Consider the following 11,753-nt stretch of genomic DNA (forward strand, 5'->3'; position numbering starts at 1 on the left):
TCTGAGATGGCAAACAACAGATGACAGACTATTGCATGAAGGAAGGTTCTCCTGTGTCAAACCTATGATGGCATTTCAGGTTTGACACAGGTACAAATATAAAAGGGAAGAGCTGGGGTACTTAGTGAATGAGATTAAAACATCTTATATGGCAGCTTCCAGTGATGAAAACAGGAAGCAGTGTAAAATTCAATGAGAAAGAGCTTTGCAAGTTCATAACTAAAAGAAAGAGGAGAGTTAGCTCATGATGAGAGCCCCGTCTGGAGCTTCAATGAACCTGCAAGCTATCAGAGAAAGAGGGAAGTGATAAATGAGTGGTCGTGGGTAAGCTGGGTCTTTGAGCTATAGGAGACCCTGGTGTTGACAGACGATGCACTGCTGCAGACCCCGACACTGATGCGCACACCAGGCTTGTGGAGAAGGACAATGATGTGGTACCTGTGCTTGCTTTGTTCATTAAAGCCACATTCAATGATAGTGAGCATGTAGGAAATAATGGATGTAATACTAGACGTGACATTTTGAATCTGGGAGTTAATAACTTTTCTTCCTAATGGAGCAAAAACCCTTAAATTTTTTTTTTTTTTTTTGCATTAGTCACTTCCTGCTTTTTTCATATATCGTTTCCAGTCTATAATGTACGCCTCCCGATTTCTGTGCCTTTACTTGTTGAATTCACAGTTCGTGGTTAGTTTGGTGGCCTGATTAATTCACAGAAAGAACAGAGGATGGGCTGATGATGTGTATGATGCTTTTAGATGTGTTTCTTATGATTTCTGTTCAGACAGTATAAATTATGTGGATTAGCTCTTAAAATCTGAGTGAAAGCAATGGACTACAGATCTGCCTGGGATTCTTTGCCATCAATCCAAGATTAGTACAGAAAATCTGGTCCCACTGTAAAAACAAATCCTCATGGGAAAAAAAGAGAACATAATATCCTCTCTTTTAAACTTCTCCATGGTGGTCATGACGTCAGAGTGCATGTCTCAAGATCTAAGTATTTTCAACTTACAGCAGTAAGCAGCTATGGTATAAAAAACGCTGTAAAAATACATTATTAACGTCACTGCTTTCTGCATTTGCTTTTTCGACTTTAGCAAATGCGTGGGAGTTTTTTTTTTTATTGTGCCGAGAATACTTAAAACCCATGGCTGTGTTTCTATCTGGGGAAAAGTTCTTCTACTTTTAGAATCTGCAAACCTCGATGACGTGCGTGGACAGTGAGGTACTCTCACCTCGTGTTCCTAATCAGCAGCTTCAGCAGGATATTATTAGCCTGGCAGAACTGAGAGAAGCAGCAGCTCTGCTCAGACCTTATGCTACATCAACCAACAGCTGTGACTGTGTATCTTTGTTTTCATCCTGACCTCGGATGCTTTGTGCTTGTTAACATATTGCACATATACAACACACAGGACCTGCGTTCACACACAGTTTGCCAAAAGTGGATATTATTTGTGCTTGCACTTTCCTTTCTGCAAGCTGATTTTGATTGTCTCATGTTAGTTTTGGTGAGACTTAAATGGGCATATTAATGTCTATTGATCTATGATTAAAGATCTTTGATTACTGGTGACAAATTTTGCATGAAAGTAATTAGAAATAATGGCTTAATGGCCCGTCACTTGTTCGGTGCTTGTTCATTTTTAATAAACATAGTTCTCCTGCTTGTGGGTTCGTTTCAATGCCAAACAAATCGTGTGGCCAAAAAAATAAATAAACAAATGAACAAAGCTTTGTGTCAAAGTTGTTTTTTTGTTGTTATTTGCAAAAACAGATCAAATTTGTGCATGAATAAAAGATCATTTTTGACTCATTTGATCGTTCCAGCTTTGTATTTTCCATGATTATGAAGCAATTAATTCCATTGGTTAGTTTAATCTATTTGGCAGGAGTTAATCCTGGTCACTACCATTCAGAGTTTAATCAAAGTGTTGTATTAATTGGTGGCATCTTGATTAGAAATGTTGCCTCACAGCAAGAAGGAGTGGGATCAGGTTAACTGGGATCAGGTTAACTAGTAATTGGTGATTCTACATTGCCCATAGAATGGACGTCTACCTCTCTGTGTGAGCCCTGCGTCAGATTGGTCACCTGTCCAGGGTGTACTCCGCCTCTCGCCCTATCCTGGTAAGGATAACCAGAAGAGAACGGATGGATGGAAGTTTTATGTAGTCTAATTTTTAATTAGTAGTTTAGTTTTTTAATCTTGTATTAATTTCAGTCAGTGATAAAACAAAAGCTTTCAGGATCTTTATTTTAAAAGCTCTGTGTTGTTTAATTTGTTTAATAAACATAACTTTAGTTACTGTAATCGGGCTAATGTTTTCTTCTTCTTTGTATTCATTTGACAAAAATAACCAGACACACTGTTATTTATTTATTTATAATTTGGTGGCACCTCATAATGCAGACTTATGGTATAATTTTCCAATATTTACCATGTAATTCTTCTGAATAATAGTGTACTTTTCAGTGGTTAGCAGTTTTTAATGAAGCTTAAATATTAAATGCAATAGAACAATGAGGTAACATTTGGAAGTTTTAAAGGAAAGGAAAAACGAGTCATATAGCGAGTAGTTTTGTAAGCAGTAACCCAGTGGGTATTTCTTTAACCTCCTAGGACCTGGCGTCCACATATGTAGACATCACGTTTTGGGTTATTTAGACCAAAATACTAAATTTTGCTCTACAAAGGCCTGATATCCACTTACGAGGACATTATGCTGCTACTGTTCTATCAAAATTTTAAACGAATATCCTCATATGTGGCTCTCATTTTTCTTAAAAACAAAAATAAGGTAAAAAAAAAAATCTGGTAATTCTTTGTTTTTACATTCATCGGGCCCCAATATGCCCAAATATCAAAGACAAATCAAAAATGCATGCCGTGGAAGAGTTCGGGTCTTAGGAGGTTAAAGTGCCACCGAGTCTTTGGATTCTCATGAAAAGAAAAGAAAAGAAAAGAAAAGAAAAGAAAAAACGTCCGTCTCACGTTATTATTCATGCATGCTGTGTTAGAGTAGTCTAAGCTCGCTTCTTATGTTGTAATTACACATTGTACTGGGGTGCAGGCTGGACATTTCAGTTGTACTCTGATGAAACACTTTGCTTCATGCCTCCTTGATCCCAGTCTGAAGTAATTATCACTTCAATGATTTTGCAGTCTCAAGTTGTTTTCTCCATTTTGTACATTTCTTTAACAGCTTTGATGGGGAGTCCTTTTAACTCTTTGAGACTTTGTATTCTCATATGAGGCCAATTTGTTAAATTCTGTATCTTATGCTTTTGCTCAGAAATGTTTAATACTTTATTAAACAATGTTGACTTTAAATAAGACAAATCAATTGTTGCCACAGGAGGACATAAATAAATAAATAAACAGACAAATAAATACAATTTCTATTCAGAAATGATGCTTAGTTTCTGTTCTTATCAGGTTGAGCCTATCCTTATTCTTTGTCATTGCTTTTCCATTGCAGTAAGGTACAGTGATGTTTTCTTGTTTTTGCCAAATTTTTTGCATCCTTTTTCACCACTTGCAACTAATCTCACTTTCTCTGTAAGAGAAATATTTCAGACATGCTAACTAACAATTAAATTCTTACAAGTGGGCTGCAAATTTCACACACATTTTGTCTCTGGAAATCAACTAATCTGTGGCAGGTGACAGAATGTGTGAGTGCTTCAATCATCAGCGTGTGTGTGTGTGTGTGTGTGTGTGTGTGTGTGTGTGTGTGTGTGTGTGTGTGTGTGTGTGTGTGTGTGTGTGAGAGAGAAAGGCAGTTTCCAATTTTGCCGCATTGTGAAGGCATCTAAGAGGTATAATGGACTGCATATGAGAGTGGTTCATGGTGACACAGTTAGAATCACGAGTGCTTCAGTAACATTTCACCATGTTTTCTGTGAATATTTAAAATAAAATTGCATATTAAGCTTCTCATATCTGAATATTTACACACTTTGTCCAGACTTCAATAGGAAAGCAAATTACATTATATGGACAAAGGTACTGGGCACTACTCATTATACCTATAGTAGCTGCTCAGCCATGTAAACCTATGGCATAAAGCACCTGGTTAACAATTTTTGTGCGGATGTTAATGCCAGAGGAGATTTGAAACTCTGCAGTTACTGAGTCAGCAGAGCATTAGCACTTTGCATATTGTGTCTAAGCACTCAGAAAGCCTGCTATGTAACCTTATCAGATCTGAGGTGCTGTTGTTTCTAAACATTTCCACTTTGCAACAATACAACTTAGAAGCAATCATAGAATAAAGCCTTTCAGGTGAAATCATTCTACTGTAATCAGCTCTCTTCACCACCCTCCAGTTCACAGCTCTGTCAGCCTGCAGCAACCGCTTGTATCAGCCTTTCCCAAGCAGTATATCTAAGTCATCTACAACATGAGAGGTGGAGGGAAGAAGCAGAAGTAATGACCATATGATCACATTTTACTAAAACATTCAGTAGCACTTCATATTATAATACACTTATCATGAAATCCCAACATTTACCATGAAATTTTGAGTTGTGGTTTAATTAGGGTTTCATTTTCAGCACATAAAAGTTATTACCCTTAGGTACAGCAGAACAAAGGGGATTAAAACAAGCAGAACAAGTGGAGAACAAGTGGAGGTTTTAAAACAAACTAACTATACTAGAATTTCATAAATAACAACTAATTACTAACTAACCTGGAATTACAATGTGATGTAAAATCATCAGTTGTTACACTACTTTGTTTTACCAGCAAGCATTTTTAGACACTGAAAATTAAAACCTAAATTCAATAAAAAAAAACAATGCCATATTCATGATTCGATCCCCTCAGTGAGCCATCCAATCTGACACATACCCTCAACATATTCCACAGTCATGAAGAACTTACTTCAGCCACAAGAAGAACAAGGAGTCTCGCAGCAGATGGCGCGTGCCTTGATGTCACATCTGGGGTTACATGAGAGGCATGAACTGTGATGAGTTCTCCAAGAGCTTCAGAAGGAACTGCCAAGAGTCTTGAAAAACTGTATGCAAGTATACTTAGTAGAATTGGTGTATTTACCAAAGCTAATAGTGGTTACATAAATATAAACTGTATTGGACTCTGTGCAATCAACAGGTTCATTCATTGGTGGTGTGGGCTTTGGAAGAGCCCAGAAATTAACATACTTCATTAACTGTTTTATAGCTCAGTAAATATAGTTGGAACTTAAACTGAAATTAAATAATTGATTAATCAGCACAACATTCATGAATAATACAGTTAATAGCTGATTACTCATTTATCAAACATCCTGTCACTGACATTAAAACCTTCGTCTTTTGTACATGCCATGACCTTAGAATCCAGAAACGAGTGACATGTTCACTGCTTATTTTACAAAGTCTCCTTCTCAGTAATGAGAATTTTAGTTATGGTTTGTGGAAGTTAAACCTTTTAAGGTCAGGTCTATTGATCTGTCCATTTCTTCATATCTTTCATTTGCACATATTTTAGTAATAAATTTTAAAAAGGCTCACAACTAATGACTATACAGATTACCAAGTTATCATCTTATTTTGCATGAATTTTTGCACTTTTATAACAAATACCCTTGTGCTGTGTTATGTAAGTTAATACTTACATATATTCCTGACCTAAAGCTTGGTCCATCAGCTTGGAGTTCAGATGAGTCCAGCAATTTAGAAGTTGTTTGTTATCACTTTGCCTTTTTTTGGTCTACTTTTTAATCTGCCAGAATCAGCGGACCGCTGCTGCAGGCAAGTACACGACAGAGCGGTAAGAAGAAAATGAGATTTATGTACTAATACCAAATACACACTGCAGCTCCAGAGGGTTGGCTGTTTAGTTAATGATTTCACTTCTCAGAAAAAAAAAAAAAGGATAGTTAAATTTCTATTATTCCACTGGTTATTTTAGGGATTCTATTAACTGTGTGAGACTTTATTTCTGTCTCAGAAGGCCTGCTGATACACTTCTGTGTATGTAGGGAACCTTTCTGTTTGTTGGCAGTCTATTTTTGCATTAACACGTCACAGATGTACTTTCACTACTGCAACAAAAGGTGTGACCCACTTACCTGTTTAGGTCCTTTTTGTCCCCGTTTTCTAAAACTGTGCAGGACGGGGAAGAAGACGGGGAGTCAATGAAGCTAGAGGGAGAAAATAGATGGCTGGAGCGGCAATCTGAGAGATGAAGAGTATGTCAGTGTTTGACCTTCTATTAATCAACCTCTCCCTCTGTTTAACGTTATAAATGTCCCATTTTTTCCATAAATGGTTCTTCAAATCTCTCACTACCTGTCACAGTAATCTGCTCAGGACGAGGTCAATGTCCACCAACACACCAGTGCTGTGACTCTTCTTGTTCTCTGTCAACCTTGCCTTTCTGTCAAGAGACTGTAATTTTCAGGAAGCTTGTACTCATTCACCCCATCTTTTGGCCTTTCACTTTCTTCCCTGTGATGTATTGATTGAGGTAAGGGCCACTTATTACCCCCTTGTTCTCTTCTCTCAGATCGTCTTGTGACCTAAATTCCCCCTTCTGTCCTCATTAATTAGCATTAATTAGCTGATGTGAGTCTCTCTTCCCGGGGGGGATGGGAATGTGTGCCAAATAAGGGCACAAGTGGACATTCCACCCCCCCCACAGTGGGTCATCGAAGGTTGCATTAAATTCATGGCACAGTTCCACACATTACATCAGCACTTCATCCATGAGACATTCACTCTGCCAGAAAAGATTGATTCCCTGTGCAGAGGGTTAGGTACAAAGAATATCAGAGCGAACTCCATCACCTCATTGGTAAACAGCAAACGTTTTCTTGTCTCGAGCTGTTGTACAGACCACATTTAACCAAACATCATATGAGAGCCCATAGTGTTTATCACAAGGTTTCTCTCGCCGTGTACACATAATGTAAGGCTGCAGGCAGTGTAGCATCAGAGTTTATAAGGAAATGAAAGACGAAGAAAGCAAAGCTGCATTGGTAAAGTTCTGATTAGATTTACGCCCGAGGGGGCCGCCGTTAGATATTGTTATATTGATGTAGGGTGCAGCTAATAAACAATGGGTCAATTTTAAGTAAAGAGATTCTTAAGATGGGTTTGTGGTAGTGTAGAAAGTCTTTTACGTTCAGAAAAGGTATCACTGAAAGGGCTTGTTTTCACCCCAACTTTAAACCATCACACAATCTATGTTTGTATCTGCTGCAAACAAAAGCAAGAAGAGAAAACTGTCTTGGTGGAGTTCTGGTTTCATACTGAAAATGCTCCCGAAACAATTAGAAGTTCAACAACAGCAATTTAATGATATAACTGGGCTTTTTCTTATATTAAAGAAATTCAAATAATCTAATAAGAAAGCTTGATTTTGGGAGACAAACACCATCTCCACTTTTCAAATTAGGCTTGAAATGTTCCTCTCTGATAAAGCTTATAATTGAGGCTGGATCAGGTGACCCCGAATCCTCCCTTAGTTACGCTGCAATTGTCCTAGGCTGTATAGTCATAGGAATCCATGATCCATTGGGTGTTTCTTTTTCACTCACTTTGTCTTTATACACCTCTCTGCACTGAATCAGTAGTTATTATTAATCTGCGGCCCCCTCCCGCAGTACATGGCTGCCCCACCCTGAGCCTGGTTCTGTTGGAGGTTTCTTCCTGTTAAAAGGAAGTTTTTCCCCTTTAGGTGGTTTTCTTTGCATTATTGTAGGGTCTTACAATATAAAGCGCCCTGAAGCAACTGTTGTGATTTGACACTATATAAATAAAATTGAATTGAATTGAATTTTTCTGATGCGAATTATGACTTTTTTGCATTATTTCAGTTAGACCACTGATGAACCGGCATGTCAGACAATTATTCTGGGCTCCAGCCTGTTACAAGTAAGTGAGGACGTACAATCTTTATCCATTTCCCTTTAAAACGACCAATAACCAATTAGGTTAGTCACTTGTTAAACTGAGCTGAGCTGTCTACACTGTCAGCCTATCACATGTTGTTTCACAGCCATAATAATCAATGCTAGTGCTAATCAATACACTTTATGCAGCATAGTATTTACGTGTAGTTATATTTTGGGAAAGCTGCATGCTAAAGCTATGCTATAACTACAGCACAGACTTAACACAGCACAGGATGGCAACATACAGTATATTATTGACTTAAATAGGTATGCATATTTATTACTCCTTAAATACTAAATACAACAAATCTGTATGACCGGAATATCTTTAATTAAAAAGACCAACAAACAACCAAACCTCCATATCACTTGAGGAAAAAAAGGTGAAACTAGGGCAAGCACATGTTCCTGTCATAGCTGCTGTGCATAAACTTTATAGAGACAAGTTGAGCTTCAGAGTTCATTTGACAGATCCACACTGTCTGCTGCTCAGTCTGTGTCCAATAGACTCAAGCCAGAAAACAGATGGGGGGAGGCTCTCTCACCAGCCGAGGGGGAAACTAGTGCTTTGAAGTGGATTGCAATCATTAAATCCATCCATGTCCCTGGCACACAGGGTACGACAAAACTGTGCTGACAGCCATGGATGCAGAGTATGCTGCTTGTTTTGGTCTCTTTCTATTTTTAAATTAGTGTTGTTTGGCAAGCTGCTCCTGGTGATGATCATTACACAGGCATGAGTGTGCAAAACTTTCAAGCAGTGCTGCTTAACCTTTTTAGGTCAAGAGTCAACCTGACCTTTTAAGGATGAAAATATTTTAAGCTCCAAACCGACATGACCAGGGCATAAAGTTTCAGACACAATAACACCACTGTCAGCCATTTACAGATAGCAATTTAAAAAGGCTGGACACTTTTGCATTACACTGGCTAACAGTCTAGATAACGGCTACTTAAAATAGCTTTTTATATAATTCAGATTTTGTTTTAAAAAAAAGTAGACATAAGTCAAACAATGCAGGTATGCCATAAAACCTCTCAGTGTAGTGGAAATGGAAATGAGATGACTGCATGAAGGGTGACTGAAGGGTGTTCTGCAGTGTTTGAGAAATTACTTGTCAATCCTATGTTGCCCAGCTTTCTGCTCTGCACATGTTACTCATACTTTGTGGATATTTATGAAGCCAGAACCAGATTCTTTGAGAAGTTTTCAGGTTGTGATTTCAGTTCACATCAACAGCCAGGTGAACAACATTTTCCACATCCTTAATACCCCATTATAATTCTTGCATGCCAGTTTCTGGGCTGCTCCAAATATAAGTGATGTGAGTAAAATAGTATTCGTGGTGCTCATAATAAAAGAATTTTAAAAAGTGACCAGTTTTGGATTGTGTCTACGTAGTTCCACATAAAATGAGGTCATTTCTACTTGTGATTCCTCATCTCAGGTATCAGCAATACTGTTAAGACTAGCTGCAAGTAATTCAATCAAATCATTTAATAAAGAATTGAAGTTCAAAGAACAGAGGTAAATATTGAAATTCCAAAGGAAAACAACAGAATTTGTGAAAATTGAGTGTGCTGATTTGTTTAGGTCATCTGTTAAAAAAAAAACTTTGTCAGGCAAAGATCTCAGAAATTGACATTCAAATTTGTGAACAACATCCCCAAACTGTTTGTGTGTCAAGAGAGAGGATGGAAAAAGATATGTTGTAATTTGGTCCCTTCGGCTGTATAAAATCAAGCTGAAATTTCGCAAATAAAAATAAAAGCAAATATGCAGTTTTCACCTTTGGTCCAAGGGATGTTCCACTGATGATGACTCAAATTCAATTTCAATTCAATTCAATTCAATTTTATTTATATAGTGCCAAATCACAACAAAAGTCGCCTCAAGGCGCTTCATAGATACAGAGAAAAACCCAACAATCATATGACCCCCTATGAGCAAGCACTTTGTCGACAGTGGGAAGGAAAAACTCCCTTTTAACAGGAAGAAACCTCCGGCAGAACCAGGCTCAGGGAGGGGCGGGGCCATCTGCTGCGACCGGTTGGGGTGAGAGAAGGAAGACAGGATAAAGACATGCTGTGGAAGAGAGACAGAGGTTAATAACAGATATGATTCAATGCAGAGAGGTCTATTAATACATAGTGAGTGAGAAAGGTGACTGGAAAGGAAAAACTCAATGCATCATGGGAATCCCCCGGCAGCCTACATCTATTGCAGCATAACAAAGGGAGGATTCAGGGTCACCTGGTCCAGCCCTAACTATATGCTTTAGAAAAAAGGAAAGTTTTAAGCCTAATCTTAAAAGTAGAGATAGTGTCTGTCTCCCGAATCCAAACTGGAAGCTGGTTCCACAGAAGAGGGGCCTGAAAACTGAAGGCTCTCCCTCCCATTCTACTTTTAAATACTCTAGGAACAACAAGTAGGCCTGCAGAGCGAGAGCGGAGCGCTCTAATAGGGTGATATGGTACTACAAGGTCATTAAGATAAGATGGGGCCTGATTATTTAAGACCTTGTATGTGAGGAGCAGGATTTTGAATTCAAATGAAGCTATAAGAAATAATCCATATCAATATGTGAAATGATTGGGCATGCAGCTGCTCTATTAACAACATGTAGGTTTGAAATTCATACTACAGATTTTTTTTTCTAAAGGTCTGATCATTTGATGTCACAGAAGACAAAATGACTAGTTTTGCAGGTAGAGTCTGGTCTTTCACACTGGAGGGTAAAATGTATTAAAGACAGAATGTTTCCATTGTGCTAACCTGTTTAAGAAACTTTAAGTACGCCACCATTCACAAAAGTATACAATGTTCTCAAGCCCCAACTTCTAAATGATATCAATTTAGTTGAACTAGGTGCCCCTGCAATGGCTTCCAATTAATTTCAAAATTTTAATGATATTAATCACTTTTAAAGCATGAACTGGCCAGACTCCAGTATGAACCTCAATCTGACTTTGAATAGTAGCCAGCAGGATGGTCTGATTTCCCAAGAAGTGATTTATGAAAATCCTTTTACCGAGAGGACTGATCAAGTGTGTTGTCATTGTAAGCCAGACAAACCTTTGCAATAATGGAAATTTGTGTTGCAAAACAATACAATTAATTATAATGGAACCTGAAAAGCCTGTTTTAGACATGAGTAAAAAACAAATTCCTCACTGTGGTTGCTTGCTCTTCTTCTCTTTAAAGAGAGCCCACAGTTTCTAATCTTACTACCACAAGTTCGCACCGTGTCAGCCGTCTCCTCCCCTTCGGTGTGCTCTCCATAGCGACTATACGTCTCCATGTAGGAGAGAGCACTCTCCAGTGCATCCTCTTCATAGTCAGTGTGGTAGTCGGATTCTTCTGATGCAAGGAAAGAGTGGGGGACAGGAAGCACACTGTGGGTGAATAAACTGGAATATTTGGAGTGTAGAATGGTGACAAATACACGTGGGTGTGCAGGTGCATAAGTCAGAACATTAGAAATGTCATGCAGGGTGGACTTTGATGACAAATGCATTATAAATAGAGAGAACAGGAATAAAAACAAGTTTGAAGCTATTTGAGAAATCTACAACTGTTCTTATGCTTAAAAAATTATTGTCTTTGAATACGCTTCCAAACTGTGTGCAAAGCATGCCGGCTGCAAGAAACACTATAATGGAGTTGTCCTGATCTAGATTGCTGTGTGTTGGAAATTACAGCAAAGTATAATGGAAACTAACTGCATGAAAAAAAAATCTGCTGCAGACTTTTGTGCAATTTCAGCTTTTCAGTGAAGCACATCTGGTTTTGCCTTTTTTAAAAGCTCGGCTAGTCCCAAAACCTTGGTTATGTTTTTA

This window comes from Rhamphochromis sp. 'chilingali' (genome assembly GCF_963969265.1).
Source record: "Rhamphochromis sp. 'chilingali' genome assembly, chromosome: 2".
Lineage (NCBI taxonomy): Eukaryota > Metazoa > Chordata > Actinopteri > Cichliformes > Cichlidae > Rhamphochromis > Rhamphochromis sp. 'chilingali'.